General features: G+C 35.9%; 1 protein-coding gene across 1 annotated transcript in view; it reads right to left on the bottom strand.

Annotated features, from left to right (window-relative positions):
- ZBTB38 (zinc finger and BTB domain containing 38) overlaps window positions 1-7,548 on the bottom strand; it is a 42,136-nt gene extending 34,588 nt beyond the window's left edge. The window contains exon 1 of the mRNA XM_027876178.1: window positions 7,530-7,548. The gene's annotated coding sequence lies outside the window, so the exon portion shown is untranslated. The remainder of the gene's footprint in view (window positions 1-7,529) is intronic.
- Window positions 7,549-8,691: the final 1,143 nt, after the last annotated feature.

The raw sequence follows: 8,691 nt of genomic DNA, 5'->3' as shown, positions 1-8,691 counted from the left end.
ATCATCTCTTACAATGACCTGTAAGATAGCTTTCAACTCCAGATCTATGGCTCTTTTATTCCCTGTGGCCAAGGTGGGCACTATAATTACCCAGTGTTTAGTTTTGGTTTTATATCTTTGAATTTGTACCATTATAGTCACTGTGTATGTTTTCCCCCAGGTTCTGCTCACTTTACTCTGCTTCAATTCATATAAATCATTCCCATGCTTCTCTGATTCCTTTATATTCAGTTTCTCATGGTGCTGTAGTATTCCATCACATTCACATACCACAATTTGTTTAGCCATTGCCTGATTGAGGAAGTCTCCATATTTTCAGTCATACATGTTTGATGGTATCTTTTATGCACTTCTACTTTTTAATTCTTTCTTTGTATGTACTCCAGCTTCCTAACATGCACCCCTTCAAAGATTGCATTTTAGGTGATATTTAATTTTAATATTGAGAGATTAAAATGTTCTATGATTTGAAGTTGTTACACATTAGCAGAAGAACACTGGTTTTAATTATATAGGCCTTTGTGCCGGGGATAAACTTTAAATTATTAAAAAGATCTTTGTACTTTTCCAAAGGCAATCCATCCTCTCTCCTCCTCTTGTTCAATTCTGAGCCTAGAACAGGGGTGGAGAACCTGTGGCCTCAAGGCTACATGTGGCCGCATAGGTCCTCAGGTGTGGCCCTTTGACTGAATTCAAGTTTCACAGAACAAATCTCCTTAATAAAAAGATTTGCTCTGTAAAACTTGGACTCAAAAGGCCCCATCCACGGGCCTAGAAGGCCACGTATGGCCTCAAGATCACAGGTTCCCCACTTCTGGCCTAGATCATAGTCCATATTAAAGGCATTTTATTTTATCTAAGAAAGCTTTTTTGGTGTGTAAATATACACATATATACACACATACATATAAATTCATAATAATGATAACCATTAGTATTTACAGAGTGCTTCAAGGTTTGCAAAACTCCTAGCACTCATCTCCTTTTATCTTCACAACAACCCTGGAAAGTAGGGGCTATTATTATTTCAATTCTATAGATGAGGAAAGTGAGACAGATAGTGGTTAAGTAATTTGCCCAGGGTCACACAACTAATAAATTCTGGATTTGAAGCTGGGTATTCCTGACTTTAGGTCACTCTATCCACTGAACCACCTAGCTGTCCCGAGAGGAGAGCTCTATATGTTGTCTAGACTATGACGGTGTGATTAGGATGGACAACAGACATTTTTCATAAGCCTGGATTTTCCATTGAGATAGTAAGGTCAGACTCGTTTATTTAGAAGCATTAAGTACGAAGTTCTGCATCTAGCCCCAGGAAAATGTAATCAATGTCATCCACAAACAGGAGTATCTACAATGAATCCCTCCTTTAGCTTGGAATTGACATTGGATTTCCTCTATGGAAATATAAATATCTTTGGCAAACAGTTCCTTATTTTATACTTTTTTTCCGATATTAATGAATGATTAGAGGATTGGGCAGATAGGTGGCACAGTGGATAAAGAGCTAGGCCTGGAGTCAGAAAGACTCATCTTTCTAAGTTCAAATCTGGTCTCAGGCACTTAGCAGCCATGTGACCCTGGCTGAGTCACTTCACCCTGTTTGCCTCAGTTTCCTCATCTGTAAAATGAGCTGGAGAAGAAAATGGCAAAGCACTCCAGCAGCTTTGCCAAGACAACCCCAAATGGGGTCACAAAGAATTGGACACAACTGAAATGACTGAACAAAGAGGATTGAACAAGATTATCTCCATTCTACCCCGTGCATATATGTTCACAGGAGACATCTTGGGGGATCAAGGTACTATTTTGCTTTACTTAATCAGATTTTTTTATAGTAAAACAATAATTGCAGGATCTCATACTCTCTTCATGTTTCAAGTCAATTGTGTGATGGTAAAGATGTGGTCTACTGAACCATTATCATTTGTGAAGGCTTGTCTATCACTATCTAATTCTCTCATAAATGATACCCTCAAAACATTGTAGATCACGGGAGAAAGATTTAGAGATAGAAGGGACTTTCTAGCCCAAAGTGTTATCACAACAAATGTCATCAGGATGATAAAGTAGGGTTATTGACATTCTCTTGGTTATATTGTGGGGAGAGATAGTCTCTATCTGGTTATTCTGGTCTATTCCATTCCTTCAGATACCCTGAAAATGCAACCCTCAATGCCTTCAAAATTGTCTCACCTTCAGCACCAAGCCTCTCTATATTGGTCTGATTCAATTTTCCTCCCATTTTTGTTTTCTTTAATGCCTTCTGAAGGTCCTCAAGAAACCCATCTGAGACTGCGATGGTGGAGTCCAAATGTGATGGCTCTACCATCGTTGATAGGAAAAGAGTTCATTAGATAGATAGTTATAGAGATAGAAATACAGAAGTTTGCATCTTTCTTCTGGGTGTTGTTTTCCCTGTTTCACCCTTAAATGCCCTAAGAATGATCTGGCTTAGTTGGATCTTCCACCAAATTTTCTGTAAACTGGATTTTCACTTCACTGTTTTTCTCTGCATTTTGATATTTTACTGCTCATGATATTGAACATCCTTCACTATAACATTTAATAAGCAAGTTTGTTCTAAACTAGCATTATCCTGGTTGCCATCACTCTCCACTCGACAAATAGATCGTGTTTGCTGACGGAGGCAGTTTTTAGGTTCATTCGGTCTCCTCGTTGTGGCAGCTATTTCACACAGATTAAAGTTCTGTTTAGCCAAAACTTTTTTTTTAAGTGTCAATGTTCTTTCTGCCATCCATTTCTATCTTTTGTCATCAAAAACTTGTTTGAATAGGTTCAATGCTAATTTTTAAATTGTGTGTAATATAGTTTTCTCATTTTTTCTTATTTTTCTTAATTTTTATCTTTGTTCTAATAAGTTACTGGGCTGACTATATAGACTTCTCATTTGTGGTTAATGCTAGCACGAATTACAAGTTATTTCTTATCTGTTAAAGTAGAATAAATTTCATTTTTTGATGATATTATTTAGCGCATCCAAGCATTTTTCTTCTATTTGTAGGTTGTCTTGTCTAAAAAATTAATCAGTTAAAATGTAAAAGGACACAGCAGGTAGGTTTGAACCAGTTTAATTTTCTTATGTCTTTAAAGAAACACAGACTTAGTAGACTAATATCTTCTTTGGCAAGAAACACTCATAACTTTTTGAGCATCTCGACTTGGGCTCAATCTATTGCTAAACTCTTTTGGTTGTCAAAATGTAGACATCTTATTTACTGTTACCAATGAACTGTAGGAAGTGAATTATTAGCATTTAAAGTTCTTCACAATCTGGTCCCTTCTTAACTTTTCCAGCTTTGTTATACATGACTTCCATTCACTCACAGCATGGTCCACTGACCATTTCCTATCTCTATGCCTGTGTATACCATGCCTCAAAAATATAAATATATAAAAATGGTATAAATATCAAACTCTTCTGACCTCTCTTCCACCTGGAATCCCTGGCTGCCATAACTAGGAGACCAAAAGAGGTTGAAACTTCTGATATAGACAGCTTTTCCTGCTCTTCCCTCCACCAGCTACTTGTACTATATATCTGGTTTTTACGTGTTTTGTATATTATATACATAGACACACACACATACAAACACACACATATATTGTCTCCTTTGACGTTTGTTGAGGGTACAGATTGCTTCATTTTTGTATTTATATCTCTAAGACCTAGCAAAGTGCCTGGCACACAGTATGGGTTTAGTATTTTTTTGTTGATTGACTAGTAAACTTTGAAGTACCTTTCCTCATAGGTTCTGAGATTCTTGAGCAATATGATTTGCCAATTTCATTTTTCTGGAAAAACAGAAGAGCTTAGAACCTAGTGTTCAGTCTGACATCACACAAATTCATGACATTAGAAAGACAAGAGTCCTTAGTTGCCTTCCAAGCAACTTTGTATGCATGTTATATCCCACTGGTAAAATGTAAGCTCTTTGTGGGCAGGGACTTTTTGTTTTCCCTAGTATTTAGCCCAGTGCCTTGTTAGTGACCAGTCTGCTGGTGATGAATCTCTCCACATTTAGCTAGACTGTCCCTAGGAAAGAAAACATAGTGTATTGCTGGGACCATATTCAAAAGTGTTACAGCATTAGAGAACCAGAGTTTGCACTCCACTAGTAAAATCTTTGACAACCCTGAAACACCTCCATGCCAAGATGAGAGCATAGCTTTTCTTTTAAACAAAAAGGGAGATGATTAAGCATGTGATTTCAAACCCATAACATGCTACATAAATTCTCAAAAGGAATAATAAAATTGAAAAGAAAGAAAACGATAAACAAAACAAAGGCTTATTTTTTTTTAAAGATCAGCAAAATGAATATGCTGGTTTTATCTGTCTCCAAAAGAGATAAATTTTGTTTTTCTTTATCATAAATGAAAAAGGGGAGATTCACAATAAAGCAGAAAACAATTGACACAGAAACTACTATACCCAAATATATGCCAACAAAACTGAAAACTTAAATGAAATGAACAGCTACAAAAATATAAAATAAGCAAATTAACAAACCTAAACAACCCATTCTCAGAAGGAAATTGGAATAATCCATAAATGACTTGCTAGGAAATAAAAAAACAAACGCCTTCCTTGTCAAGATTGACAGAATTTACTTCTCTCTTATCTGTAAGAATTCACTTACTTATCCAATATTAAACAAAAAACAAATATTCCCTATGCTACATCAATCTCAAAAGCAGAGAAATAAAGTACTTTATCTGACCACTTCTACTAGACAAATATTATCTTGATACCTAAACCAAGGAGAGATAAAGAAGGAAATAAACATATATAGATTAATATCACTGGTAAATATTGATGCAAAATTTTTAAATAAATTATTAGTGAAGACACTATAGCAATACATCCAAAAACTATTCATTATTACCATGTTGGATTTTTATCAGAATGCAAGAATAGCTCACCATTAGGAAAACTCAGTCTAATTAACTATAGGTAATATGTCTCTTAGAACTAGAAGGGGGGCAGCTAGGTGGTGGAGTGGATAGAGCACCAACCCTGAAGTCAGGAGGACCTGAGTTCAAATCCAGCCTTGGACCAAACACTTGACACTTACTAGCTGTGTGACCCTAGGCAAGTCACTTAACCCCAATTGCCTAAAAAAAAAATTAACAAAAAAAAAAAAAAAGAACTAGAAGGGAACTCAGAGATCACCTTAATTATATACACAAAACTGAGAACCAGGAAGGTTAAGTAACTTGTCCAGAATTACACAGGTAGCAAGCATCAGAGACAAGATTTGAACCCAGATCTTCTGACTCCAGAACCAGTGTATTTTCCACAGCACATTTTATTACAAAATGTCTTGTATTGTATGATTTTATCAATGGATGAAGAAAAAGACCATTCAATGAGATACAATATTTATGTTAAAAAAAATACTAAGCGGGGCAGCTAGGTGGCACAATGGATAGAGCTCTGGCCTTGGAGTCAGGACCCGAGTTTAAATGTGGCCTCAGACACTTGACACTTACTGGCTGTGTGACTCTGGGCAAGTCACTTAACCCAGACTGCCTCACCAAAAAGCAAAAAAACAAAAACAGCAATAAACACAGAAATAAAAGGATCCTTTTTCATATGAAAGAAATAAAGGATGCTTGACTTTACCATATCTTAAAGCATATTACAATATCATACTTACACTAGTAAAAACTGATAATAGATTTTTAAAAAATAGAAAACGCATGAGTGGACAAGATATGATAAGCAAACATAACCTGCTATCTAGTCTTCCAAAAACTAGCTAGGAAGGGACCCCTTATTCAGTAAAGGCTGTTGGAAAAACTGGGTAGCAGTTTTGGGGAATAGAGATTTAGACCACCAATTTGTGTCATGCACTGTATAGTTGTTTTTTATAAACCAAATGGATAAAAGACTCAAACTTTAAAAATCGTATCATATAAAAAGCCAGAGGAGAATAAAGGACTGATATTTTCTCTCCCCCACCCTTCCTTTCTCCTTATCTCTGTCTCCATCTCCCTCTCCCTTCCCTTTCCTCTTTCTCCCCTACAGATAAGGGGAAAATTCATAACCAGAGATGGAATAGAGAAGGGGATTAAGAAACAGCATAAAAGTAGACAATTTTGAATATATGAAATTTTAAAGCTTTTGCATAAACAAAACCAATATAGGTAAAATGAAAAGAAAAAATACAGACTTGAGGCAAAAATAGTCTGACATCCAAAATTCATTGAAAACTAACACTAGTTTTCAAGATTAAGAGCCTTTCTCCAATTGACGCACAAAGATCAGAGGATATTAAACAATACTTTTCAAAACAAATAACAACTATCCAGAACCATATAATAAATTTTTCAAAAATCACTAACAGAGAAATTTAAGTAAAATCAACTCTGGGGTATCACCTTAACCCTAAATTGATGCGTGATTAAATATAGGAAGGATTATGGATAGATAACCATGCTAAGTTATTGCTCCAGAAGCTGTGAATTAATCCAACTGTTCTGAAAAAGCCTGAAATTATGCAAGACTACATTGTTTGTGCCATTTGACATGGAAATTCCACGGCTCTGCTTCTACCCCAATGGGCTTAATGATAATAAGGAACTACACAAACATATTCATAACGTCATTGCTAGTAACAAAAATCTACAAACTAACTTAGTGCCCAATGATGTTGGTATGGCTGAACAAATTGTAGCCTGTGAATGTAGTGGAATAGACTTGTGCTGTAAGGGAAGAACTCTAAAGAATTCCTAGAAACATGCAAAAGCACATGAAATGATGCAGAGTGAAGAAAGCAGAACCAAAAGAACAATATACCCAACAACTGCCACAATTTAAATGAAGACAATGTTAAAAGGCTACTATATTAGGGTAAATACAATAAACAATGTCATCAAATCATTACATACTTCCTTTTTTTTTTCCTCAACAAGGCTACAGAAGTGGAAAGTTACAGGTACCGTCAATTGCAATCAGTATAACAGGAAGTTTTTCTATTTACATGTTCACTGAATATACTTTTGCCAGGGGTTGATATATTTTTTTTGGTGACAAAATGTGTCCTTGCAAAAAGACAATTTTTTTAATTAAAAAAAAAGAAATTTGTATGGCTATAATTTGGTTTTCTATCACCTATATTTCTCAATGTATCCCATCTCTTCATCCTTCTCAGACAGAAAAAGAGAATTTAAAAAAAAAAGATTTTCATATGAAATGTGCAGATTATCTTAGGTGCCTGCTCCCTTCTGATAAGACATAGCCTAATTTGGTAGAAATAACACTGGATTTGGAATTGGGGGCTTGGGTTTAAATATCAGCTTTGACATTTTCTAGTGGTGGGACCTTGATCAACTTAATCTCTTTGGTCCTCAGTATCCTCATTTGTAAAATGAAGATTAAAAAGTTCACTCTCTTATCTTGCAGAGTTTGTGAGAAAAGCAAGTTACAAACCTCAAAGCACTAATATAAATATGAGTTATTATATCATTAATTTTTCTCTGCTCACTTTTCCACTTACCACTCCATATTGAAGACTATCATGAAACATTTTCCCCCAGTAATTCCCCATTTAATCTCCATTTTTGCTGCTTTGGAAGTGTTGCCTTCCAAAGCCTCACAACCTTCAGAAAGATGATAGCTCCACCAGCAGTGAATCACAGAATTCAAACAACATTGGTCAAGAGTCTTAGAAATACTTTAGTCCAACACTCTCATTTTGTATATAAGGAAATTGAGCCACGAGAATTTAAAGGGTCACATAGCAAGTCCACCGGATGTCACTATGAAAACAAAAACCATCTCTTCCTAGAATTCAAAGGAAGCACCATATTTGCCTAATTCTCAGAAATCCAACCTCTAGAATACAGTTGCAATTAAAGGTCAAATGTCTTTTTATGTGTCCTATAGAAATCCCTTTTTCCCCGACTGTTGAATGGAAACTCCCTCTGATGATAGAGATGGGCAACTTCCGCATTTTGTATCTTAATGAGTTACCTGGGGTACTGAGAAGTTAAATGATTTGCTCAGGGTGATACAGCCAACGTTGTGTCAGAGGTAGCACTTGAACCCAGGTCTTTCTGAGTCTGGGGTCAGCTCTCTTTCCACTTTACAATGGAGTCTCTCAAAGAAATCTTACAAAAACATGTCAGCGTCACAGCTGGGGAAATTAGTGATCTAAATAGGAAGAAAAGAAAGAAAGCAAAAAAGAAAAGAAAAAGAGAAAAGCATTGAGAGACCTAAATAAAGTCCATTTGCTACAAGTTGGAGTTTTTTGTTTCTGTTTTTTTTTTTTTTTTTTTTTAAGAAAAAATGGGAATCATTTTCAACAAAACAGCTTATTCTGGTCAAAACCTGTTTCCCCTATTCCCAGCAGTCCACACTGACCAGGGAGGCCCTCCCCAAGTAGTTTACTTTCTTAGGCTTATCAAACATTTAGACATGAAGCTGGCGTGTTACCCAGTTTTACGAGATCACAAATTTAGAGCTGGGAGGGACTTTAGGGGCCAGCAAATCCACCTCATTTTACAAACAAGGGAACTAAGGCACAGCTTGTCAGTGTCTAAGGTGGGCTCTGAACTCAGGTCTTCCATATTTCCAAGTTGAGTAACCTATTGATTATAACCCGCTGGTTCACTTTTTTTTTTTTTAAACTTGTTCCAATCATTTAGCTTTCTATTTTT

Source organism: Vombatus ursinus, unplaced genomic scaffold (genome assembly GCF_900497805.2).
Source record: "Vombatus ursinus unplaced genomic scaffold, bare-nosed wombat genome assembly UNPS02014810.1, whole genome shotgun sequence".
Taxonomy (NCBI): domain Eukaryota; kingdom Metazoa; phylum Chordata; class Mammalia; order Diprotodontia; family Vombatidae; genus Vombatus; species Vombatus ursinus.
Note: the sequence above shows the minus strand (reverse complement) of the source record. Positions and strands in the feature narration are given on the sequence as shown.